Consider the following 27091-nt stretch of genomic DNA (forward strand, 5'->3'; position numbering starts at 1 on the left):
AGTAGTGGAAGAGCATTAACGTATGATTCCTGAGAGGGGGCGGGGCCTGTGGGTGTCAAGGCGGGGTCTGTGGGGGTGGGGCCTGTGGGTGTGGATGCTCCTCCTCTGCCGGGGGCGGGGTCAGTGAATGTGGGGGCGGGGCCTGTGGGGGTGAATGCTCCTACTCGGGCGGGGGCAGTGAATGTGGGGGCGGGACTTGTGGGTGTGGTGTATGTGGGGGCGGGGCCTGTGGCAGTGGGGGCGGGGTCTGTGCATTGGGGGCGGGGCACGTGGGCGTGGTCAGTGGCTGGGGGCGGGGTCAAAACAACACACCTACACAGCCTGGAGGCATTGACTGTTTCGTGTTCCTCACTGGAGACTACTTTGTCCTTACGCTTCAACTCTGGAATGTGTTTTTTTGGAACCCTAATCGCTCCAACTTTAGTTTGTATTGTGTAATTTTTGGTGGATTTATACTCTGTAAATATGTTACCATAATATCTAATCCTATATACTTCGCTCTATTGTAAAGCGCTCTGACTCCGCTGGGTAAAGTATGCGCTATAAAAAATGCCTAAATCCAATGCCCTGCGACCAGGGTGTTGGAGGCTCGTCGTGGCCTTGGGGCTCCCAGTCACATGTCCTCAGGTCTGTAGACTAAAGACTGTTGCAGCTTGCAACTCAGAACTGTCAATTCCTCAGGCTCCGGCGGGCTGCTTTTGGAGGCTTCAGGCATGATTCTGAATGCTGCCGTAGTCCGCGAATCTCAAGTTGCACATTCTTACCTTTCTCCTGAGCCACCGCAACCACAGACATTACCCACTTGCTGACCGCATCTATAAAATAAGTTTTTGACACAAGTGTGTCCACATGAGCATCTTTTAATTTGGCTGATCTGGGGTTTGCAGCAAATATTTTTTTTAACCCTTGCGTGCGTGTGTTGGCCAACAGCCGTCGCAAGCACTACCTCAGTAGTGCTGCGCACGTCCGTTGGTGTACACGGCCCCGGACGCGCATTCGAACGCCCACATCGCAGCGGAATTGCCACCGCAATAAACGGGTTAAAGCCATGCTCTTGTATTTACAATCAATAGAAGCTTGTGCAGTGAGGGCTGGTGCTGTTCCTGACCTCCCATTCATTTTGTGGAAGTGCCTGGACCAGTCTTCAGCTCGTTCCTTGCTCCCAAATGGTGCCTCTCAGGCCCTAGACCCTTGCTGTGGTTCGGTGGGCTCCTAAATCAAGCTTTTGAACTCTTCATGAGTGGAAATGAGCCCATTCGCACCGGAATCCCACTGCTCGCACAGAACTTCAGCACAAGCCCCTGCCGCCTATCCCCTTGCACGGAAAGCATCAATCGATCTGGAAGACCAACAACGTAAAGCTCCGGCCCGACCTTCTGCGACACCTGGCCTGCTCTTTGTGCCATGTCCACCACCGCCATCAACTCTCTCCTTACTCCCTGCGACCCTCTCCAATGCGAACGGGGCTCTTGGCTCAAAACTTGAGAGGGTAAAACCTTCAGCTGAACTAATCTGGGGCTCTATCTAATTCGCGCTACATCGTGATTAGCTTGAACTTTTTACTTTAACCTGGTCCAGCATGACCAGATTGCCTCGGTTGACGCTTTATGTTTTTAGGTGCTGTATAGAAGTTTATACTTTAAAAATTCATATCTCCGGTTATACTGATTGGATTTTTGTCTTTGGGTTTCGATTTGTTGATTAAATTGAGCTCTATTTTTCTAACCTGGTGTTGATTTTGTGTGCTGTTTACGCTGTTTTACTGTTTGAAGTGTTGCACAAATATTTACACATTGCCTCTAAATTAAGCCTGACTGCTCTGTGCCAAGCTACCAGGGGGTTGACCACAGTTTAAATATGGGGTTTGCTTGTGCCTTATACTGACTAGGATTGTCACATTCTGAAAAGGAGCATACAGTTATTACTAGATTCCTAAATCAATTATGCTCAAGCATGTATTAAACCTCATTTCCTTTGCAAACTATACAAAATATTATAAGTTCCTCCAAATCAGAAAATACAGCGCAGAGTCTTGAGATTTCTTTTTTTCAATGTATTCTTTATTTGTACTCAAATGCATCAGCCCAGCCAACGTGTTTCGTCCAACATGGACTTCATCAGGGTCTTTTATAGAAGCTCACCAAGGTGCTATTTCTGTAATCAGATGTAGTATAGATATATAGGCAATCACCATATCATTCATGATTGATTTAATTCCTTCGATCCATATTGAAATAGTTTTATTGAAGAACACCAAGTCGCTTATTCTTATTAAGAGATGCAATATCAATAAGCTGGTAATCACCATCGCATCCAGTCAGATAAAATCATGAAAGGATTATTGCCTTTGATAAGTCCTAGCATGTAGTCTCGTCGGGTATGCAAAGCCATCTACCCGATCTGATAGACAGACGGTCTTGCATGCAGCGGTGATTGGCTATATATCTATCCTACATCTGATTACAGAAATTGCACCTTGGTGAGCTTCCTTGCACCTGCTTCACTAATGATTGCTGCTCCTGTGTGGGCGTAGGGTAGGCTTCAGTGAGCTCTTACCCCTAGTTTTTTTTAAACTTTATTTTGCATTTAGGTATGAGTAAAGAAGTACACTAGGTCGAGTATAATCCTTTGGCAAGTAAAGGTAGACATAGTACACACTGTCAAGGGCTCAATCAATGCCGCAGAGTGATCACATGTTACATAAAGCAAGTCCCTCGGCTGCTAACATATTTTCTGTTACAATCGTTCTTGACTCTGATTCACATAAGCAGTGTTTACAATCATGGCATGGGAATACATCAACTGTACCGACATCAAAAAAGGAGTTTAGCATCCGGTGAAGTTGATTATTGACATGTATCTCGGGACAGTCTAAACCACCCCTGTTGGGACACCTCTAGGTATGTTCCAAAAGTTCCCCAGATATCTTTGGGCCTGCAGGTGGGGGGGACCGTTAGTGTATATAGGTCGCTGTTTGTGGAACATGACGCCATGCTCTTCAGCCATCCCTTTACCGAGGGTGCTGTTCTGCCACCCCAATGAATGGATGCCTCCCTTTTGGCCAGTAGTAAGCTGATGGCAACAAACCTGCGAATTGCCGGTGGGAAATGCTTTACAAATCCCAACGGGGCAATCTCGGGCAAGGGGGTCATCGGTACTTTAACCAAGCCACTCACTATCTTATGTATTCCTACCCAGTGTTTGCGTGGACAGGTCCAGGCGAGGTGGGCGAAGTCTGCATTTGGAGCATTGCATCTTGCACAATGGTGCAGTCTGGCAGGGTCTATCCTGTGGAGTCTGGAGGGGGTAATGTATATCCTACGAAGAAACTTAAAGTGTATTAGTTTGTGTCGGCTATTAAGGGAGACATTTTTAATATCTGCACAGCAGGCAGCCCACTGTTCGTCTGTGATCGGATTACCCAAGTCGGTCTCCCAGGCAATGCGTACTCCCAAAAGGTGATTCTCAGGCCCTAGACCCTTGCTGTGGTTCGGTGGGCTCCTAAATCAAGCTTTTGAACTCTTCATGAGTGGAAATGAGCCCATTCGCACCGGAATCCCACTGCTCGCACGAACTTCAGCACGAGCCCCTGCCGCCTATCTCCTTGCATGGAAAGCATCAATCGATCTGGAAGTCCAACAGCGTATGCCTTATAGAGTTGGGATATTAGATGTACCCCTCTCTCGCTGCTTATCACTGTCATGAGTGGGGGGGAAGGAAGAAGGTTCCAGAGGGTAGTCTGGTAAAATAGCTCGCAGGGCAGAACAGATTCGTAGAAGGACGTATCTGTCCATGAATGTGGCACCAGGGAACAAGGACTCATCATCGGGATCAAAAATATGTCCATCTGGAAATATCTTAGCAATGTCAAATTTAGAGCATGTCTTCTGTATGAGCTTTTTGCTAGTTATAGGTATCCATTTAGGGTTCGGGAGTGGGAGATCAGAAGAATAAAGCAATGGTGTGTGTGTTATGCAACGCAATTTCTCCCATGCCCAACTAGTGGTCGATGCGCGTTAGATATCTTTGGGGAAACCCTTCGGTAATATCGCCGCTAAAATGTCTGGGAGGACTAAGTCAGACTCTGGTCGGAGGTATGGAATTCTGGCATCAGGGTGGTACCATGTCTGTGCAAAACTGCACTGTGCAGCTAAATAGTACAGTTGTAAATCAGGGACCCCAAACCCACCTCTATCGCAGGGGAGTGTCAAAACCCGCTAGTTTACCCTGGCGTTTCCGCCACCCCATACTAATCTTATTAAGTGTGATCAAAGGGTCAAAAAGAATTTATTCATGAGAGGGATCGGGATGTTTTGAAATAGATATACAAATTTAGGAAGCACAACCATCTTAATGACGGAAACTCGTCCAGCCATGGATAGTGGGAGCTTTAGCCATTTCTCTGTTTGAGTCTCTAATTTGGAAACAGCTGTCCGTAACTGCGGCGGATGATCTGCTCTGCTTCTAAGTGTATATGTATGGCGAGGTATTTAACCGAGTCAGTATTCCATTCCAGGGGGAATTCCAAGTCCCACTTGTCTGTGCTGGCAGTGAGTGGAAAAATTACAGATTTGTTCCAATTGATTTCCAGTCCGGAATGTCTGCCAAAGCGCAGAATTTCCCGGATAAGGGTATCCAAATTAGTCTGGGGTTGCGTACATATAAAATCGTGTCATCTGCATACAATGATACTAACAATCGGACGGTGGTGAACTGTAAACACCTATGAAGGTGTTTCTCTTGGAAGTGCCGTATTAGTGGGTCCGTGGCTAAAATGAACAACAGAGGCGACAACGGGCAGCCCTATCTCATTCCGCGTGAAAGTGAGAAGGGAGCCGTCAATGTACCATTTAGTTGGAGTCGGGCCTGCCGTTGACTGTATAGCAGGGCAGTCGTGGCAATGAAACCAAACGGCATACCCATGCGCTCCATGATGGATAAAATAAAAGGCCATGCAAGGGAGACAAATGCCTCAAATAGGATTGCCTCAGCAGGGATTTCCGGGTTAATTCTATGCAGAGTGTTAAATAATGTGCGTAGATTGAAGGCTGTCGAGCGATGGGGTATGAAACCAGACTGGGCCGGGAAAATGATAGATTCTATGAAGAGAGACAGGCGACATGCCAGAGCCTTTGCCATTATTTTGTAGTCTAGGTTTAAGATGGATAACGGTCGATAGGAACCACATAGCAGGGGGTCCTTGCCAGGTTAGGGGAGAAGAATGATGACTGCCTCACGCAGGGTGGGAGGTAATATCTGCCTCTCCAGGGCTTCTGCATATAATTTAAGGAGATGGGGAATCAATCAATCTTTATAGGCCTTATAAAAATCCGCCGTGAAACCGTCGAGCCCCAGGACCGAGGAACTCTTCAGGGCAGAGATGCCTTATCAATGCTCTCCTCAGAGATAGGCTAAGCGAGAAAGTCCTGCATAAACTTCTCGAGATAAATTAAAGCGACCTCGGACAAATAACTCTTCTGCTGCGCCCTGTCTTGACCCAATCTAGTGGTGTTTAATGTTTTAAAATAGGACATAAATTCCCCCTGGATATCCAGTGGGTCAGTGATCTGCTGTCCTGATGAAGTTCTCAACTCGGAGATGTATGCCTTACAATAGGGAGGTCTAATCATCTGTGCTAGGACTCGTCCCGGTCACTCGCCTTCGCCGTATTTCCTGGCATTGCAGTATTTCCCCATTAAAAGGATCTCCCTCTCAGCGGTATCTTTGAATTCTGTGAGCAGGGACAAACATCGCTTGTCTATTTCGGGACCTTTTGCCTGGCGTTGTTCAGAGTCTAACGGCCCTAGGTCCTTTTCCAGGCGGGCTAACTTACTGCACAAATCCCGCACTACACCAACATTTTTGGATATACACATGCCCCTCATGTATGCTTTAAAACCCTCCCATAACATTGCCACAGTGTCTACTGAACCAGTGTTAATGACGAAGTAGTCCTCTATCGTTTCTCGTTATTCCTGTTTAAAAACTTCATCTAATGCGCGGCTGGGGAATCGCGGGACCTTCAATGTTAATAATACCGGGGAGTGATCAGAATATGTGCGAGGAAGCGTCCGGATCACATGACACCAGCTGATAAGTTCTGGGGATGCCAGCCAATAGTCGAGCCTCGTCCATGTGGTATGACTGCCAGTGTAGTGAGTATAGTCAGTGCTATGCGGGTTTTGCGTACAACCTATGTCAATTAAGGAGAATTGATCGCAAATTCAGGATCTGGTGCTCTCGAAGTGGTGTCAAGTGACTGGACCTGGACTATATTAAAATCACTCCCCAGTAAAATGGGAACCGGGCCTAGCTGCGCCAATTTAGAGAGTAGGGTATAATAAAAGTCCGGGGAGTCGCTATTGGGGCCATACACACAGACCAATGCCACCCTGTGACCCATTAATGTGCCCAGGACAAAGATATGCCTGCCTTCACTGTCACGTATTACAGAATGCAAATGGAAGTGGAGTCGTTTATGTATAAGAAAGGCAGTGCCCCTTGCAAAGTTGCTGAAGTTCGCAAAATATCTGTGTTCTCCAATTTGCGGCAAAGTGGGCCTGATCACTAGGAGGCAGATGAGTTTCCTGTAAGAAAGCTACATCTACCCTGTGATGTAGTAAATACTGTGCTATCTGCCTTTTGTTGTTCAGGCCGGGGACATTCCATGTCGCCAAAACCACCTCCGAGGGGCCAGAATTATACCCTAACTGGCCATGGCAGTGGTAAAAATGAGTGCTTAATGAAAATCAACCGTGCGTACTTGCCACTTACATCCAAATGTGTGCCTAAGAACGTCTCAAGTGTAGCTAAACAATGTCCCAGCCCACCCCCACCCAGCCTCCCCACCCAACCAGAACCAGAGAGGCAAAACCATTACTATCCAAAACAAGCATTTGCAATGCAATAGGTCTCGCATTAGGAAAGTTTGAGCTATTGGTATTGGAAATGACACATTTTTTATTTATGTAATGGTTTTGAAATTAGCTAAATTAATCGGTTTGTCATTTACAATGCAAATAGTTATAACTTTCACAAATGTGACACCTATAGCATTTGTAATGCTATTGTAATGCAATATGTGTTGCATTTACGTGACTTAGATGTATTGATATTACAAATAACATTGGCTTTTCATTTTTTTTAATAATTAATACTTAATTATAGTTAATTAATTTATAATGGCAATAGCTTAAACTTTTGTAAATAACTTGTGAAGATTATTTTCACTGTATTTTATTGTGACGAAAATCCAAGAACAGAAGTGAAATACTAACATATTTTTGTGGCATTTGTAATAAAGCTTGAAATATTGATAGAACATATTTGAACCAGTTGTTGTTGAATGGTTGCACAGATTGATGCTGTGGTGTCTGTTAAAAATGCAGCCCTGGGCAAAGACCATAATTTCTTTCTCTATACTGGACGGTCTCTATAAAACAACTATAAAATCAGTGTCTGATGTTTGCAGAGTCCACTGAAAATAGAAGCTGTCCCCATAATGAAAACCCTTCAATGGCTCCCAGTGAAGACCACAAGCAACTGTGCTTTGCATGACTGAACGATGCTATGCTGCTCTCACCCACCTTCTTGATGTGGCTTCTTAGTATAGTCTTCTGATACATTCCCAATCAAGATGGCTTTTCAGACTGCATTTTCCTCAACTGGCACGGGAATGGCTGTTTCTCAGGAAAGGACCTACATGACATGCCCATCATATCTCAAGAGCACCTCCCCCAATCCCAGCCAACAATCTGAAGGGTGGAAAATGTCCTCGTCACCAACCCATATTGCCAGAAGCCCTAAATAGTCCTTCCACCAATGTGAGACCAACTTTTGTGAGTTGCGAAAGTTGGTTTACACCAATAAAGAATGGTATCTGCTTGCATTAGTCAAATGTTAATGCTTAAAATGCTTTGGGAATAATGTAATCTACCTCTAGACAGAACTGTACTAGCCCTAGAGGGCAGGCAGTCTAAGGTGCTCACAAATGTGACATTCTAGAGAAAGAAAGAAAGAAAGAAAGAAAGAAAGAAAGAAAGAAAGAAAGAAAGAAAGAAAGAAAGAAAAGCATTGAAAATGCAATAGGTCTCGCAATAGAAGAGTTTGACATTTTTCGTTTTGCAAATGGATGAGTGGCGTTGCGTGGATGAGTGGCGTTGCGTGGGTGAGTGGCGTTGCGTGGGTGAGTGGCGTTGCGTGGGTGAGTGGCGTTGCGTGGGTGAGTGGCGTTGCGTGGGTGAGTGGCGTTGCGTGGGTGAGTGGCGTTGCATGTGTGAGTGGCGTTGCATGTGTGTGTGGCGTTGCGTGTGTGTGTGGCGTTGCGTGTGTGAGTGGCGTTGCGTGGGTGAGTGGCGTTGCGTGGGTGAGTGGCGTTGCGTGGGTGAGTGGCGTTGCGTGGGTGAGTGGCGTTGCGTGGGTGAGTGGCGTTGCGTGGGTGAGTGGCGTTGCGTGGGTGAGTGGCGTTGCGTGGGTGAGTGGCGTTGCGTGGGTGAGTGGCGTTGCGTGGGTGAGTGGCGTTGCGTGGGTGAGTGGCGTTGCGTGGGTGAGTGGCGTTGCGTGGGTGAGTGGCGTTGCGTGGGTGAGTGGCGTTGCGTGGGTGAGTGGCGTTGCGTGTGTGAGTGGCGTTGCGTGTGTGTGTGGCGTTGCGTGTGTGTGTGGCGTTGCGTGTGTGTGTGGCGTTGCGTGTGTGTGTGGCGTTGCGTGTGTGTGTGGCGTTGCGTGTGTGAGTGGCGTTGCGTGTGTGAGTGGCGTTGCGTGTGTGAGTGGCGTTGCGTGGCTGAGTGGCGTTGCGTGGCTGAGTGGCGTTGCGTGGCTGAGTGGCGTTGCGTGGCTGAGTGGCGTTGCGTGGCTGAGTGGCGTTGCGTGGCTGAGTGGCGTTGCGTGGCTGAGTGGCGTTGCGTGGCTGAGTGGCGTTGCGTGGCTGAGTGGCGTTGCGTGGCTGAGTGGCGTTGCGTGGCTGAGTGGCGTTGCGTGGCTGAGTGGCGATGCGTGGGTGAGTGGCGTTGCGTGGGTGAGTGGCGTTGCGTGGGTGAGTGGCGTTGCGTGGGTGAGTGGCGTTGCGTGGTTGAGTGGCGTTGCATGTGTGAGTGGCGTTGCATGTGTGAGTGGCGTTGCGTGTGTGAGTGGCGTTGCGTGTGTGAGTGGCGTTGCATGTGTGAGTGGCGTTGCATGTGTGTGTGGTGTTGCGTGTGTGTGGTGTTGCGTGTGTGTGTGGCGTTGCGTGTGTGTGTGGCGTTGCGTGTGTGTGTGGCGTTGCGTGTGTGAGTGGCGTTGCGTGTGTGAGTGGCGTTGCGTGTGTGAGTGGCGTTGTGTGTGTGAGTGGCGTTGCGTGTGTGAGTGGCGTTGCGTGGCTGAGTGGCGTTGCGTGGCTGAGTGGCGTTGCGTGGCTGAGTGGCGTTGCGTGGGTGAGTGGCGTTGCGTGGGTGAGTGGCGTTGCGTGGTTGAGTGGCGTTGCGTGGTTGAGTGGCGTTGCGTGGTTGAGTGGCGTTGCATGTGTGAGTGGCGTTGCATGTGTGAGTGGCGTTGCGTGTGTGTGTGGCGTTGCGTGTGTGTGTGGCGTTGCGTGTGTGTGTGGCGTTGCGTGTGGTTGGCCGTGCGTGTGTGGCGTTGCGTGTGTGTGTGGCGTTGCGTGTGTGTGTGGCGTTGCGTGGGTGAGTGGCGTTGCGTGGGTGAGTGGCGTTGCGTGGGTGAGTGGCGTTGCGTGGGTGAGTGGCGTTGCGTGGGTGAGTGGCGTTGCGTGGGTGAGTGGCGTTGCGTGGGTGAGTGGCGTTGCGTGGGTGAGTGGCGTTGCGTGGGTGAGTGGCGTTGCGTGGGTGAGTGGCGTTGCGTGGGTGAGTGGCGTTGCGTGTGTGAGTGGCGTTGCGTGTGTGTGTGGCGTTGCGTGTGTGTGTGGCGTTGCGTGTGTGTGTGGCGTTGCGTGTGTGTGTGGCGTTGCGTGTGTGAGTGGCGTTGCGTGTGTGAGTGGCGTTGCGTGTGTGGGTGCGCGTTGTGCGTGTGTGAGTGGCGTTGCGTGTGTGAGTGGCGTTGCGTGTGTGAGTGGCGTTGCGTGTGTGAGTGGCGTTGCGTGTGTGAGTGGCGTTGCGTGTGTGAGTGGCGTTGCGTGTGTGTGTGGCGTTGCGTGTGTGTGTGGCGTTGCGTGTGTGTGTGGCGTTGCGTGTGTGTGTGGCGTTGCGTGTGTGTGTGGCATTGCGTGTGTGAGTGGCGTTGCGTGTGTGAGTGGCGTTGCGTGTGTGAGTGGCGTTGCGTGTGTGAGTGGCGTTGCGTGTGTGAGTGGCGTTGGGTGTGTGAGTGGCGTTGCGTGGCTGAGTGGCGTTGCGTGGCTGAGTGGCGTTGCGTGGCTGAGTGGCGTTGCGTGGCTGAGTGGCGTTGCGTGGCTGAGTGGCGTTGCGTGGCTGAGTGGCGTTGCGTGGCTGAGTGGCGTTGCGTGGCTGAGTGGGGTTGCGTGGCTGAGTGGCGATGCGTGGGTGAGTGGCGTTGCGTGTGTGAGTGGCGTTGCGTGTGTGAGTGGCGTTGCGTGTGTGAGTGGCGTTGCGTGTGTGAGTGGCGTTGCGTGTGTGAGTGGCGTTGCGTGTGTGAGTGGCGTTGCGTGTGTGAGTGGCGTTGCGTGTGTGAGTGGCGTTGCGTGTGTGAGTGGCGTTGCGTGTGTGTGTGGCGTTGCGTGTGTGTGTGGCGTTGCGTGTGTGTGTGGCGTTGCGTGTGTGTGTGGCGTTGCGTGTGTGTGTGGCGTTGCGTGTGTGTGTGGCGTTGCGTGTGTGAGTGGCGTTGCGTGTGTGAGTGGCGTTGCGTGTGTGAGTGGCGTTGCGTGTGTGAGTGGCGTTGCGTGTGTGAGTGGCGTTGCGTGGCTGAGTGGCGTTGCGTGGCTGAGTGGCGTTGCGTGGCTGAGTGGCGTTGCGTGGCTGAGTGGCGATGCGTGGGTGAGTGGCGTTGCGTGGGTGAGTGGCGTTGCGTGGGTGAGTGGCGTTGCGTGGTTGAGTGGCGTTGCGTGGTTGAGTGGCGTTGCATGTGTGAGTGGCGTTGCATGTGTGAGTGGCGTTGCATGTGTGAGTGGCGTTGCATGTGTGAGTGGCGTTGCATGTGTGTGTGGCGTTGCGTGTGTGTGTGGCGTTGCGTGTGTGTGTGGCGTTGCGTGTGTGTGTGGCGTTGCGTGTGTGTGTGGCGTTGCGTGTGTGTGTGGCGTTGCGTGTGTGAGTGGCGTTGCGTGTGTGAGTGGCGTTGCGTGGGTGAGTGGCGTTGCGTGGGTGAGTGGCGTTGCGTGGGTGAGTGGCGTTGCGTGGGTGAGTGGCGTTGCGTGGGTGAGTGGCGTTGCGTGGGTGAGTGAATGGTTAGCTGTTGCTTATGCGACGTATAGCACTTAATACTAAAGTAGGCAGACCTTCTTAGCCTTTGTGAGAATAATAGCAAAATAAAAATAAAAACCAGATCAAGTCAAGGACGCAAACGGCACCATGCTATTGTTTATTTACTCAGATGATTTGCATAAAAATGTAACTTGTGAGCACGTTTCTCTAACTCTCCAATAATCCCATTACAACACTTTGTACAAATGAGATTGGGACTCATCCTTCCGAAGTCGAGAAAAATGTGCAATGCTGTGTTGTAGTTAATTTTTTTAATTAACAAAATGCAAATAATGTGGAGAGATTTCAAGTGATTCAGGAATGGGCGCCCTTGTAAAGAGAAAGTACGGCCGGCCTGGGCAGTGATAGGGGAGGAGGGAGGAGAAATGCGAGTCACGGCAGCAGCAGCCTTTGATGTGCCTGCCGGCCGGCAGTGAATAATTAGGGGGTGAGAAATGCGCTCGGAGGGCTGCCTTTGATGTGGTAATGCGAGGCAGGCAGGCAGGCGGCTGGTGGCATTGTGCACGCGCTTTTTAGGGCTTGCGCAAGCGCAATGACCTAAAAAGCACATGCACTTGAAGGAATCGCCAGTGGAATCGCCAGTGGTGGATAAACACTGGATAAGCCCCTATAGAGCTTCGCCAGCTATGCGCTGAAGCGCATCAGCAGGCGAGCCCTAAACAGTGCAGTACCAATAGTTCCTCTGCATCGCTGAAAAACAACAATAATTGTACTTACTAAATTCACACAACAATTGTAAGGTGAACACCATTAGGGGTGGTGGCAACGCCCCTACGGCTACGTGGCAATAAAAAATTATACTATAAAGTGATTGAATGAAATCCCAACTTATTAAAGTCTCCATGTAAAGGAAGGCCATATTAACAGTTCAGCTGTGCCCAGATCCCGAGAATAGTTCCATGCTGTTGTCTGAACCACTCTGCGGAGGGGAAAGTCTGTTGTCCTCAGCTGGGCGTTTGATGTTAAGTTTGTAAGTGTGACAGAACACCTGCACCTCCGTAGGATTGTCAAAGACACGGGCTCTCCCATTGATCTCAACACGTAACCGAGCTGGATAGAGCATACCATATTTCAGTCCTAGATTTCTGAGTGTTGCCTTAACTGCAGTGTATTTCCGCCTGGCCTCCTACACCATGATTGTAAAGTCTGGGTATAGGGACAGCTTGGAGCCCTGCCATACCGTTTCACCCGGTTCTCGTGCCAGGCGCAGGGCCGTGTCTCGATCCCTAAAGTTCATGACACGGGCAATGATGGATCTGGGTGGCCATCCAGGATTGGGCCTTGGACCTAGTGATCTATGAGCGCCTCCTATCACAAAGCCCATAGTGAAGACTTCTCTACCAAGCAAGTCTATCAGTATTGTTTCTACCAAGGTGTCCATGCGACCAGCGGCTGTCGATTCGGGAACCCCCAAAATGCGCACGTTATTTCGGTGACTGGTCCAGGCACAGTACTTCCACGGACCAGGTTGTTAAGAGACAAGGCAATGTGCGGTGGGCAGTTAATGTTTCAAGTTTGCTGCAGCATATATTGGTGGCTGGGGCGGAGACACTGCTGAGGTTTGGATTCTGTTTTTCGCTCCGGGAGCAGCACAGCCATGCCAGGCAGCGTTACAACAATGGAGCCTTGCGGGGGAAGTGTTGGCGAGAACAGCGTGGGCCGCAGCCGAGCGAGTGCATATGCGGGGGGGGGGGGGAGATCCCCAAGGGGGCTTTGGAAATGCTGTACCAGGTGTCAAATGAGAAGCGATCACAGGCTCCGTCCCTGTGCGCCCCCGCGATCAGCGCAGACATAAGAGTGCCTCGCTCGGACCGCCGGAGGTCAAACGGACCTCCCGCCAGTACTGAGCATCGCTTTGCCCAGAATGTTGCCGCTCAAAGCTCTGGCCCACGGCCCAGTGACTCACAGCACCCGAGCTGCTGGTTCAGTCCCTCCGCCGCGGCACCCGGAGTCTCCTCATATCGTCGAAGCCGCCATCTTGAAAATCTTCCATCCGCCTGGAGTCGCCGATTTCTGCCGTTGCGGTGGTTTTCTCATGGCGCCGCAGGGAGACTTTTTATCAGGATCCCTTCCGCTGCATTTAGGCGTCTTTACCCTGCCCGGTAGCCTCGCTGGATTGCAACGACTGCCGGCGGAGCGTCAAAGCCGAGCGACCATCTTGGTCTCCGGCTTGGCCACAGCCCCAGCTCTTACCCCTTCTTCAGACCTTGTGCCACAATAGATGTGCCCATGTGCTCTGTCCTAGGAGTATTTTGCACTTCGGTGCCCTGGGAGTTGGTTGCACTGGGCTGTGTACAGTCATGTGCCCTGATGTGACTCCATCTGCTGGACGGCACCCCTCGTATGAACCATACATCAGATAAGACCCTTTCAACTCTGCGATCCGGAAGGGCCTCTCTGAAACCTGATATGCAGAGAATATATATAAGAAACCAAAGCAAGAGAGAAAATGGGGATATAAAAAAGAGTGAATGTTGTAGAAAAACAGAACGATAAACAGCAAAGGAGAAACAAAGGTTATGAAGTGTGTGTGTGTGTGAGATTAGGGTGACCAGGTGCCCCGGATTTACCAGGACAACCCCAGTTTTTTCAAATTTCCACAAATGTGTCTTGTGTCCCTGTTTTCATAGAGAGCTAGCTGAAAGAGGCACATTTTTATGTATTCCAAAGGAGGACTGGCTAGTTTCTGTTATCAGAAAGCAATTTAATTAGTAGGTTTGAAACGGTCTTTAAAATAGCATTTTATTTACTTCCTTGGCATTTCGATGTTGATAAGCACTGTTATCCCGTACCCCTCAGTTGATGTAAAATAGTCGTCCTTCTTTTAGTTTTTGAAATGTACAGTTTATTTGTTTTTTTCAAAATCTGGTAGTCTTATGTGTGACCAAAATAGCAAAAGAGACCGAAAGATAGACTAAGAGAATGTGAAAACTAAGTGAGAAATAGCATGAGAGAATGAAATAGGGTAAGAACCAGAGCAAAAGAGCAACAAATTAACATGAAAGTGACTGCAAAATGAAGGGAATTATAGAATAGAGTGAAAAAGTCAAAGGTTAGCATTTAGAATTTGTGAGATGATGGATATCAGCCAGAGATTGTCAGATATGATGTCACCCTTATTCAGAGTGCTTAAAGGTGCACACTCTGCAAGAAGGGTGGAGAGTGAGAAAGATGAGAATGGAGAGCAAGAGGAAACCCAAAGGTATCAGAGAACAGAGTGAAAAAGAAGAAAGAAAGAGGGTGATGCAGACAATGGTTGAGAAGAAGAGCAAATAAGGCAAAAATAAAGAGAGAGATAAAAGGAGACAACGATGAGGATGAGAGAAGAACAGAGGGAGAAAAAGAGCAGCAGAGCTAGAAGAGAACAAAATCAAGAGAGCGAAAATACAACAGACAGTGAGACATAAAAAGTAAAAGCAAGAAGAAAAAGAGTGAGAAAAAAACAACATTGAAAGAAAAAAAGGCTTTGAAAAAGATGAAGAGAGTTAAAAGAAAATAGTAAGCCAATACGGGAGAAAGAAAGTGAGAAGCTAGAAAGAGAAAGTAAGAGATAAAGACCATGAAGGTCCACTTTAGTGAGGGAATGAGAGGCTGAAAAGGATAGAAGAGGGAATACATTTGTGAGAGACATGTAAAGAGAGAAAGTAAAGTGGACTGAGAAGGAAGGCAGCAGAGAAGGAATTTGTGATGTTAAAGATTTTTTTCTCATAAATACTATAACCAGGCGCAGGTAACAATATCTTTTGCACGGGGATTTTCTAATGAAAATCAAAACAATGACACCATTTGTAGGTTGTGGGAATAAAGAAAAATCTGCAATATTGATCCATTATAAAAATTCAGGATAAACAGTTTTGAAGTTAACTCACAATAGAATGGTACATCAACTTTCAGTGCCAACTAGTTCTCACAAGGAAATACTGTCTGTAGACTGCTGTTTTAGGGAAAAAGTATGCCACGGAGTAATTGCATGCACATCTGTGAAGTATAAATAGTCCAGTAATCATGATCTATACAAGACTTTGATTGCCAACTTGCTGCACTCCAAGGAGTAGGCAGTCGAAGCAGCTACAAATGGAGAATGCAAAGATTGAGAGAGAGAGAATTGACTAACTAGCCTATGGCTTAACTGGAAGATCCTATTATAAATTGATATCTTTTAGCGTAGAGGTAAGGGCTGAGGAGCACATTGGAGTCAGTGAGTAACGGAAAGTGGATAGGATCACTCATCAGTGAGGCAGTAAAGCCAGAGTCTCAGAAAATGCAGACCACTGCCAATGATCACATGTTGTGAGTTTGAATTCGACAGTGCCCTGTCCCTCGGGGCCAACTAGCCCTCATGTTAGCTCCAGTAAGCCCCATACAGCTGGATTTGCTGAGAGTGTTCAAAGGCCACACCACCTTTTTACGCCATTCTGCAAACTCGATTCCTGGTGCACTGCTGCTCAGGGGATGAAGTTCACTTTAGTCCTGAGGGCCTCAGGGCACAACAGGACCTCATTGCCCCATCAGCAATGCGCCACAAGGCGCGTTTGCAAAGTGGTGTAAAAAAGGGAGTGGCCTCGGACAACCTCTCAGCAATCCCACTGTGTGCTGCTTGCTGGAGGTACCTGGTGGGCTAGTTGGCCCCTAAGGACCCGTAAGATGCGAGGAGACTTCATCCCCCAACCCAAAACGCGCCAGAAGGCGTGTTTTCAAGTGATGCATGGAGGGGGCGGGCCTCCAGCGAGCTCCAGCTTCGGTTTTCTTTTTCGTTTTTTAGGAGGGGGCTGTGTGGCCCGCCTTCTCTTAACATTTTTTGGGCCCCGGGGATTCCATCTCCCAGGGCCTGAGCATTTAAAAAAAACAGGAAGGGGGCCGTGTGGCCCCGCTTCCCTGGGTCACTATTGGCCCTGGGGACCCCATCCCCTAGGGCCTGGCCTTGTTTTATTATTTTTTGTTTTAGGGAGGGAGTCCCCATGCCCCTGGGTCACTTCTGACCCCGGGGATGCAATACCCCAGGACCTGGCCTTGTGTTAAAAAAATGTGCCAAGAGGGGGGCAGCGTGGCCTCACTCCCCTGGGCCACCTCTAGCCCCGGGGACCACATCCCCCAGGGCTGCCCTTCCATAAAAAAAATCAATAAACTAAAGGGGAGGGGGCTTTGTTGCCCCCCTCCCGTGCCATTTCTGGCCCCAGGGACCCCATTCCTGAGGGCCGACCCTCAATTAAGGGGGAGCCCCAATCCCACCACGGTCCCTGCCGGCTCCTCGCCTCCTGCGGGAGCCAGAATTGCTTCTGGGCAAGGGGAGCTCCTAACATTCAGCTCCCCTTGCCCAAAAGCAATTCTGCTTTGCTTCTTGGAAGCGAGAGCAGGTTTCCTGCTGCTTCCAAGAAGCAAAGCAGAGTTTGCTATGGCATGGCGGGAGACATTGCAGCTGGCCCGAGGGGGTGATGGTCCCCAGGCCATCATGGGCTCTAGAATGGGGGCTGCGTGGCCCCCCTCCGAACGAGTACAAAGCCCCAGGGAGGTGGTGGTCCACAGGGCCCAGGGTGTCACAAATTCACCCACCTGTACTCCGGTTTGTTCCTTCCTTGATGCTGCTATTACCAAACTCCCTCTGAACTCCACCAGTGAGGCAAGGATAGGATTCACTTGCCGCCCTGATCGAACCCTGGGGGAGGGGGGGAATAGGGATGAGAGAAAAGAGAAGACACTCTGGATTCTTGTAGACCGACTTGACAATTCAGTCGTGTAGAATGTCTCTCGAGAAAGGCAAAGTGTTACTGGGCTTCAGTTTTCAGCTCTTGTATAATCTGATAAATGTACCCGATTAATCTGAACATCCTAAATCACTTTTTTAGGTCAAACATCTGCTTTGGAACTATTAATTAGGTATACCTGAATTACCCTTGACCTTTTCTCAAAAGGATTCTTGAAACTAAAAGAAAGAATAAACAAAAAAAACACTACAGGTGCACGAATAATCTGTGATTGCTCAAATTATCTCAAGAGTTACTGATTTCCTTTACAATATTTGCTCCGTAATTTCACATTAAATATATATAAATAATAACAACAATCGAGCTCTCTGTTTCCTTTCAGTCTTCTAATCAGACTCAAGGTATTTACACAAATGTCTGTTTTACTTTAACATTCTTCACTTACTCAATGTCCTTAAAGTCCTTGGATTGTTTCAGGAAGAGTTTCAAAACGTTCTCTTGATTTATAGAAGGTCAAGAGGTCTGCCACAGTTTTCATAAAGTTTAAATTCTTACTGGTATGTGTTCAAGCATGCTAACGCTTTACCATTCAGAGCGAGGTGTAGCTTGGCAACCCTTTGTTGATTCTCTTTTCTTTTCTCTTTTGCAGGAAATCGGAAACAGTGCCGGGAGAGGATCTGGAGCCGGAAATTCAGAAACAGGAAGGAATGTCTGAAATGTGCTCCGGGGAGCAAGAACACAGCCGAAGACACTGAGTGAAGACAGGGAAGGAAGCAGGGTGGAGCGCTAAAGAGCTTCGGATGATCTGCCACCAAGGTCCGGAGTCAGGTGAGTGTTTAGGCACGAAGCGAAGCATCGGGAACCAAGTGGGTGGGGTTTAAATTGCTTTGGGTCTCAGGTTTTCTCACGTGTGCATGTGAAGGTGATTTGGGCCTTAGATCTTTCCCAAGTAATTCACGTGTACATGCCAAGAACGTTTACACATGCAGGAAATGCCTCCTGCCCCCCAAAGGTCTTCGTATGTGACAGGGTTTTTCCGGATGCAAGGCATGGAAAGATCTGACCAATCTTGTAGTATGTACATGTGTTCCTGTTTCCAGGATCTTTCTGACGCATCATAACCCTTCCAGTTAATTAAATACTGTAATCGACCATGTTTACGTTTTGCATCTATAATGCGATTTTCTTCATATGCAATATTGTCTCCAACTACAACAGGTGGAGGTGGGTTGTCTTTTCATGTGGACTGATGTAATGACTGATATTTTCCTACTTTTCTGGTGTTTCAGCTAGTTAGCTATAAAGTAATTACTCATCACAGTCCCTTCCCAGAATGCCTAACAACAAAACACCACATTCAGACTACCTATCTGAGAAAGGAGTAACATAAATAACTAAAGATACTATAGATCAAAGCTCAGAGGGTATGTATAGCAACGGCATCCGACGAATCAGAATCAAATATCAAATCAGATCAGCAACGTCTTCCAACGATCTACGCGCACTTACGCGAGCAACGCACCCTGGTGTGAATCGATATCAAATCAGTAACGTCTTCCGACGAATCAATATCAAATCAGCAACGTCCTCCGACGAATCAATATCAAATCAGCAACGTCTTCCGACGAATCAAATATCAAATCAAGTCAGCAACGTCTTCCGACGTTCAACGCGCACTTATGCGAGCAACGCACCCTGGTGCGAATCAGCAACACCTTCCGGTGAAAATCAGTACATACCTGTTACGCTATGTTGGGTTGGTCTACCAGCAATTTAGGTATTCCTGCTTAGGAGCCGATTTCCCTTCCGTATCTACAAGTACTCATTAGAGGGGAACTAGCACATCCCTCTGTAAGCACTTGGTAAAAAAGGGGCCCGACCCTCCTCCACAGAGAATAAGGACAAATTATATATTCTCCCATGTAGTCATCCCTAATCATGAGCAGCACACCTTCCCATCATCAGTTACCTGTAAGAAGGGAATCACCCCTCCTTCTATACTACAGCACCTGGTTAAGAAGAACCCACACTCTCTCTTAGTGACAACAAACAAATGGAATTAATGCAAATTGGGGTCTTTTATTACACAATGATGAAAGGACATAGAAAGAAATGACTTATTAATATACATACACACATATAGAACCTGAAAATAAAGGAATAATTAGCTAAAATGAGTCATACATGGAACACCTCACCATATTATTAGACATCTGCAATCTGAAGACAGGTCCGTCTCTCTTTCCCTCTTCGGTTGGGTCAGGACTCTCTGTTCCACAAACACGACTGCACGTCTGCACCGTGATGCTTCACCAGACCGCCAAAACCACCAGACAATCCTCTCACCCTCACTTGGACCCGCTTTCACTAATATAGAATGTAGCTCTTTCTCGAAGCTTCTAGAAGAACTCGCCTACCGTTCTCATGATATTCATGTACCTTTCCGTACCTGGCACACAACAGCAGCTGGCCAAGCTTTTGTTATGGCTCCAGCGCGAAGAGAGTACATTTCTCTGACAAGAACCGGTGCTTGCTGGTTCACTACTAGCGAACAACACATTGAAACTAAAACATTGCCTTTCACCTAAAGAGGCTTAGCAGGATGGTGTCAGAAAAGAACATAGCATCGCTCGAGCATAGGCCTTTAGGCCCGAAAAAGAGCAAAAAACAGCATATAAGGGGACATAAAGCTGTCAAAGTCTATAGGCAAGCCCTACCAACTAGGTGAAATAAAGGTCGGGAATGGACAAAACACCATACATGTTCGATTGACAGCAGCATATATTGAGATGGTGGTGGGCAACGGTCATAACTGAGCCAAAAAAGCACCAATACCTCAGTCACTACACCGGATCATGTGGTTTGAGCAAAGATACACGAAAAACTGGGTGATTGGCATATTCCGAGGGCAAAGTTAATCTCATTGAAACTGGATTCAAAATGTTATTTATGGGAAAGGGGCCAATGAACCTAGGTTTTAGTTTCTTGGGGCCTTCAATCTGGATATTTCTGGTTGATAACCAGACGAGATCCCCTACTTTAGAGGGTGATGCTGGTGTTTTGTGTTTATCGACTGATAATTTGACCTTTTTGTTTATTGTTGGCTAAACTACGCTTGGCTTGTTCTTGAAATTCCCGCAATTTTGTTAATCTTTTGGTCACAGCAGGCATAAATCTGGAAGGATGGCAGGAATAGATCGTGGATGTAAGCCAGTTATAAAAAAGAAAGGGGAACAGCCTAAAGCTGCATGATAGCTATTGTTGTATGAAAACTCTGCCAATGGTAGGACCTCATCCCAATGAGCCGATATAATGGAGGTTAGGCACCGTAGACTTTGTTCAAGGTATTGATTAACTTTTTCTGTCTGGCCGTCAGTCTGTGGGTGAAAAGCGGAGGATAATGTTATTTCAATTCCTAAATGTGTGCACAACTGACTGCAGAATTTTGAAACAAATTGAGTGCCCCTGTCGGAAATTATTTTACTGGGAAGGCCATGTAGTTTTCCAATATGGTTTCAGAACACTTCACTAAATTCTGTAGCTGTTGGTAGTTTTTGTAAGGGAATAAAGTGCCCCATTTTAGACAAAAGATCCACAACTACTAAAATTGCAGTGAAGTTGTGGGATTTAGGCAAATCTGTGATGAAGTCCAAACTGATAGTATGCCAGGGAAGCAGAGGTATGGGCAATGGTTGTAGAAGACCTTTAGGGGATGAATGGGAGGACTTTTGTCGTGCGCACACTGGGCAGGCTTTTATATATTTTTGGACGTCCTTGGTGTTTATTCCCTGTGTGTTAGCTTCTTTATTTGTCTGAATGCAGAGAACTGTTGTCTGAAGGCCAGTATTAAGGGCTACATAAAATAACTGGACCCTGCTGTAGCGCCTGGAAGCACCTAGATATGGGTGTGTAGGTGTGACCAGAATCACCTAACCCTCTGAAACTTTGTCTCTTTTAAATACCCAAGAAATTATTGGCATACCTTCCTGTACCATGTAGAAGCGATACAAAGCTTACCTTCGAGGGCCCCTTGGAATGACTGAAGGCATGAGTGACATAAGTGTACATTGAATGTGTGAATGAGTGTGCCTTAAGGCTGAAAAGAACTGACTATAGTATCAAGCCTCTTGGGAGGACTTTCGATTTGCTTTTATCACAGTTTATCCCTTAAGCCTTATCGCCTGCTTCTGAGGGCATTAACAAACAAGATTAACGCCCTGCAAAGGATGTTAACTGCTGTTAAGTGAAAGAGCCAAAGGCGAGGGAATGCAACAAGGGGACAGACAACTGTTAATGCCAGACGGCATGTTAAAAACAAGTTTATGTCCTTTCTCCCTCATCATACCACACCCAGATAGGCACACTCTTACTTTCCGGTCGATGTCCATACTTCTCACTCTCACAGGGCCTATAATGCAGACAAATGACAGTATTAGTGGCAGCATTCTAAGCATGCTGATTGGTTGAGCCGATCTCTTCACAGTGATGGCTGAAGAGCACGTGCTGATTGGTTGAGCCGATCTCTTCACAGTGATGACTGAAGAGCACGTGCTGATTGGTTGAGCCGATCTCTTCACAGTGATGACTGAAGAGCACGTGCTGATTGGTTGAGCCGATCTATTCACAGTGATGACTGAAGAGCACGTGCTGATTGGTTGAGCCGATCTCTTCCTAGTGATGGTGATTGCTGAATAGTGCGTGCACTGTGATCATGCTTCTAAGTGCAGGAGAATCGGGGATAAGTTATCAAGTGAAGTACAGGTATTATTTCAGCTACGTTTTCATTATATAAAATGAAAATATAATTATGTAAAAAGAAGTTTTTCAGTAGGCTAGTTTTAGGGACCCCAAAGTTCTTTATTCTTCCCCAGAATCAGGACCTTAGTTTTCTCTCCACTGAGTTTGAGAAAATTGGCCTGCATCCAGTATGCAATTTTACTCAACCCCATCTGGAGAGCAGATGTCTCAGACACCCTCTCCATACAGAGAGAGAAGACTATCTGGGTGTCGTCAGCATAGGAGAACAGGGTCAGCCCGCCTCCTCTGCAATGTCAGCCAGAGGTCTGACACTCATGTTAAATAACAAAGGGCTAAGAATGGAGCCATAGGGTTCCCCGCAGGGAGAGGAATGAGTAACAGAACTGGCCGTTGGGGCGAAGACCTGGAACGTTCAGTCGGTGAGAAAAGAGATAAGCCAGTTGAGTGCCGGCCTGGTAACACCCAAAGATCGTAAGGCTTTCACTAACACGGTGTCAGACACCGTGCCGAAAGCTGCTCTCAAATCAAGTAATATGAGGGCCATCGTGTCTCCAGAATCTAAACGATGTTGCAGCCTTTCCGTAACTCCAAGAAGGGTAGTTTCAGTTGAAAAGCTGGCTCTAAAGCCCGACTGAGATGAGTGTACAAAATGTTGTGACTCGACAAACTGAGATAGCTGTGAATTAATGTGTCTTTCTGGGATTTTCAAGAAGGCCAGGAGCAATGAAATAAAAAACAAAGGCACACAATTGATGGACGGAATGCAGAACAAATCAAAAGTTCACCCCCAGTCAAGAGATCTGGGTTAAATCCATCATTCTTTTGCTCACCATGCCACCCCAGTTTAGACCTGGCCATATGCAAATCAGTCTTGACCCTGTGCCTCATGGGAACAGTCCAGTCTGAACTGCCAAGCCAGGTCCTCCCTGGACCGGAAACAAGCATCCTAGGACCGGTTTTGGACTTTCAACCCCCATCAGCCAGGATAGCTTGATTCCACTGCCACATTGAGCCTGGGACCCATGTCTAGGCATAGGCATACTACCAGCGCACTTAGGGCGAGAAAGCAAAAGACACACAATTGATAGACGAAATGCAGAACAAATCAAAACATTCACCCCCCAGTCAAGAGTTCTGGGTTAAATCCATCATTCTTTTGCCCACCATGCCACCCCAGTTTAGACCTGGCCATATGCAAATCAGTCTTGACCCTGTGCCTCATGGGAGGCCAAGTCATGTCCTCCCTGGACCAGAAACAAGCATCCTAGGACCGGTTTTGGGCTTTCAACCCCCATCAGCCGGGATAGCTTGATTCCAGTGGCACAGTGAGCCTGGAACCGCTTCTGGGCATACCCGGCGCACTTAGGGCGAGAAAGCAAAAGACACACAATTGATGGACGGAATTCAGAACGGGACTGTTCCCATTGTGTGCAGGGTCAAGACTGATTTGCATATGGCTGGATCTAAACTGGAATGGGATGGTGAGCAAAAAAAACGATGGATTTAGGCACAGATCGCTGTACTGGGGTGAATGTAAGACATTGTTATGCATTCTGTCCATCGATTGTTCTTTTTGCATTTGTCACCCCAAGTGGGACGGGTATGCCCAAACATTGGTCCCTTGCTCTCCATGCCACTGGAGTCAAGCTATCCTGGCTGATGGATGCTTGTTTCCAGTACAGGGAGGACCGGCCTGGCAGTTCGGGCTGGACTGTTCCCATTGGTTGCAGGGTCAGACAAATTTACATATGGCTGGGTCCAAACTGGAATGGCATGGTGAGCAAAAAAACTATGGATTTAGGCCCAGATCGCTGTACTGGGGTGAATGTATGACATTGTTGTGCATTCTGTCCATCAATTGTTCTTTTTGCATTTGTCACCCCGAGTGTGCCAGGTATACCGAGACGTTGGTCCCGTGCTCTCCATGCCACTGGAGTCAAGCTATTCTGGCTGATGGGGGCTGAAAGCTGGAACCCGGTCCTAGGATGCTTGTTTCCATTCCAGGGAGGACCTGTCCTGGCAGTTCGGGCTCGACTTTTCCCATTTTGTGCAGGTTCAAGACTGATTTCCATACGGCTGGGTCCAAACTGGAATGGGATAGTGAGGAATAAAACGATGGATTTAAGGCCAGATCGCTGTAATGGGGTGAATATATGACATTGTTCTGCATTCTGTCCATCCATTGTTCTTTTTGCAGGGAGCAATGAAAGAGGCCGGTAGTTAGCCTTCTTCAGAAGAGGAAGCACTATTGCGGGTTTCCACTCAGGTGGAACCATTACCTCCTGTAAGGAGGCATTCAAGAGTTCCATGATTATTGTGAGTGAAAGCGACTCAAGCTGCTGGTGCACCGAGATCGGAAGAGGGTCACAGGGTGAGCCAGATTTAATCCTGGCTATGAGTCGTATAAGGGAGTTCATATCTAATGGAGCCCACATTTCCAGTTTATTCGTGGATTCAGCGATCCTGTTGTCACTGTGAGAGATAGTTCTGGCTGCTTGAGGGGATGTAGGTGCTTGCTGATGGGGGGTACCTGGTTTTATGCCCTTCATTTCAGAGTATATTTTCTCCACTTTATGGAGGAAGAATTTCTCCACGTCTTCACATTGTAAACCATTCAGGGAAGGGGGAGTAGATTGAGTTTCAGATCCAGAAAGTTCTTTGACCATTTTAAATAATGTCTTGGAACAATTCAGCACACTAGAGATGGTCGAGGAGACATATTCAGCACGAGCTGACTTACAGAGAGTGTGGTATTCTCTTTTTTCCCTTTTATATGCAAGTTTGTTGTCAGGCGCATAGTTCATCCTTCAGCGTCCTTCCAAAGCTTTGCATTTGGCTTTCACTGTTTTTAAATTCTCAGTGAACCAAGGGGCAGGGGGCTGTGGTTGTTCACCTTCTTAATAGAGGGTGGGAGACAGGTATCAATGGCATGTAAAAGCCACTTTTGGACGCCACCCGAAAGAGTGACAGACATTTGTTTTGTGATAGGAGCATTGGAAGACAGAATCTTATTGAGAGCTTCAATGTCCAGTTTTCCCCAGTTCATAGTTGGTTTCCTGATGCTAGGTGCGGCTACAGGTGAGTTCACTGAGATCTCGAAACGCAAACCGATCGCAAAGTGATCAGACCAACATAAGGGAAGAGCTGGTGGGCTTTGAATGTTGGATAAACTGGAGAAAATAGGGTCGAGTAGGTGGCCGGCCACATGAACGGGATCGGAGTTGCAAAGTGCAATATTTAATGCTGCCAGATAAAAGTAGCGCTATTAGTACATGCAGAGTCAACCAAGCGTAAGTTAAGGTCGCCCAAGATGGAGAAGTTGGTGGCATTTAAGAGAAAAGGGGTTATTAGGTCAGGAAAGGATGAAGCCCATGGACCGGATGGCCCAGGGGGACGATAAACTAGTATGCCTGAGAAGGTGAACTTAGGGGTCAGGGCAAGCTTAAATAAAGCTGCCTCACAGCTCGTAAATGGCAGGTCTTCAAATTTGCACATGTAGGACTTTTTATAAATTATAGCAATGCCACCACCTGTCTTGGAGTCCCTGTCTTTCCTGACTATAGCATAGTTAAACAGTAAAGCTGCAGCTACATCAGGGCCAGAGCTCATGTGCAGCCATGTTTCAGTAAGAAACATTGCGTAAAATAAATAGTAACTTGTAAATCCAGTATTTGTAAAGCGCACTGCTACCTGGAGGCATCCCGGCGCTGGGGGCCATTGGGAAAATTAAGCGAGCTGCACGCGTCCGATCTGGGGCCATTGAGTAGGGGTTAGGCAGGACGCCTGCATCGACTAGAGCGCTTCCCGGAGGGAGAGTGTAGCCGAACAAAATGGCCACCCGGGCAGGAACAGCTCCTCAAAGTACAAGTGCAGGAAAAAAAGGAGTATAACACCCTCAGTAAAGCAGAAAAATAATGCAACAGCAAGCAACAAAACTATAAGCATCCCTAACCTAGAAAGGTAGAAAATGGTTTTGGCAGCCACCAAACATGACTTCCCCGTCTCCCTCTAGGAATTGTGGTAACAAATCTATAGCCCTTTCGCTCAGTCACTCGTGCTTTCTCTCAGAGAAATATATAAGGAATACACAGCGGACCTTGCAGGCAAGTGAAAATAGAGCATTAGTACTTCTTAATACTTTTAAAGACAAAAACTTGTCTGCTTCTGATTTTATTGTATATACCATCTTTGTTTTTTTTATAGACTGTGCTGTATCTTTTTGACATCCCGATCTGCAGCAGGACTTCCCCGATTGAGCAGAGTAAGTCTTTCAAGCCCCACATCCAGAGCTGTAGGGGCAAATTAGCAGACTAGTTGTTTGGAACCTGACTATTTTATTTAGCGACTTATGTGTAGTCATCACAAAAATTTCTTCTGCTTGGGGATTATAATTATCGTGGAGAAGATTTTTTAGATATGGAAGTAGCAAAACTATTATCAGACTTAAAGACTTGAGGACTGCAACAAAAGATTACGGACCCTACTCACTCGGCGGGCCATAATCTTGGACTTAATCTTCTCCACCTCTACTGCACTAACTTGTGAAGCCCATGCCTTTGACGTGGGCTGACCACTCATTAATCTTCACCTCCTCTACTGCACTGACTTGTGAGGCCCATGCCTTGACGTGGACTGACCACTCATTAATCTTCACCTCCTCTACTGCACTAACTTGTGAAGCCCATGCCTTTGACGTGGACTGACCACTCATTAATCTTCACCACCTCTACTGCACTGACTTGTGAAGCCCATGCCTTTGACGTGGACTGACCACTCATTACTCTCCACCACCTCTACTGCACTAACTTGTGAAGCCCATGCCTTGACGTGGACTGACCACTCATCAATCTTCACCACCTCTACTGCACTGACTTGTGAAGCCCATGCCTTGACGTGGACTGACCACTCATTAATCTTCACCACCTCTACTGCACTGACTTGTGAAGCCCATGCCTTGACGTGGACTGACCACTCATTACTCTTTTTTCAAATACCTAAAGCTGGGTTGCCTGAGAAACAAGACCTGAGCAAAAGAGTCTCTTGTCAATGGCCGCGCATTACTCCTATCGCTGAAAAATTGGATTTCTCTGTAACCTCAAAGGAACAAGACATAAAGCACGCCTTGGCGGACTAGTGTACGGCTTTAAATTCTGCCTTTGATAACATTGCTCCTTTTAGAACGTATTCTAATAATAAACACAGGACTCACGCCCTTTGGTATCCTACAGAGCTGAACCCGGAAAAGTCACTATGTAAATATCTAGAGTGGCA

General features: G+C 47.8%; 1 long non-coding RNA gene across 2 annotated transcripts in view; it reads left to right on the forward strand.

Annotated features, from left to right (window-relative positions):
* Positions 1-27091, forward strand: part of LOC144806076 (uncharacterized) — a 42936-nt gene that overhangs the window by 5902 nt on the left and 9943 nt on the right. Inside the window, exons 3-4 of one of the 2 annotated variants that reach the window (XR_013605686.1) lie at positions 17712-17890; positions 26024-26073. This is a non-coding gene — a long non-coding RNA (uncharacterized LOC144806076). Of the gene's footprint in view, positions 1-17711; positions 17891-26023; positions 26074-27091 lie in introns of those variants that run through there. The other variant, XR_013605685.1, reaches the window with a different exon arrangement.

The sequence above is a fragment of the Lissotriton helveticus genome (assembly GCF_964261635.1).
Source record: "Lissotriton helveticus chromosome 1_1 unlocalized genomic scaffold, aLisHel1.1 SUPER_1_unloc_43, whole genome shotgun sequence".
Classification (NCBI taxonomy): Eukaryota; Metazoa; Chordata; class Amphibia; order Caudata; family Salamandridae; genus Lissotriton; species Lissotriton helveticus.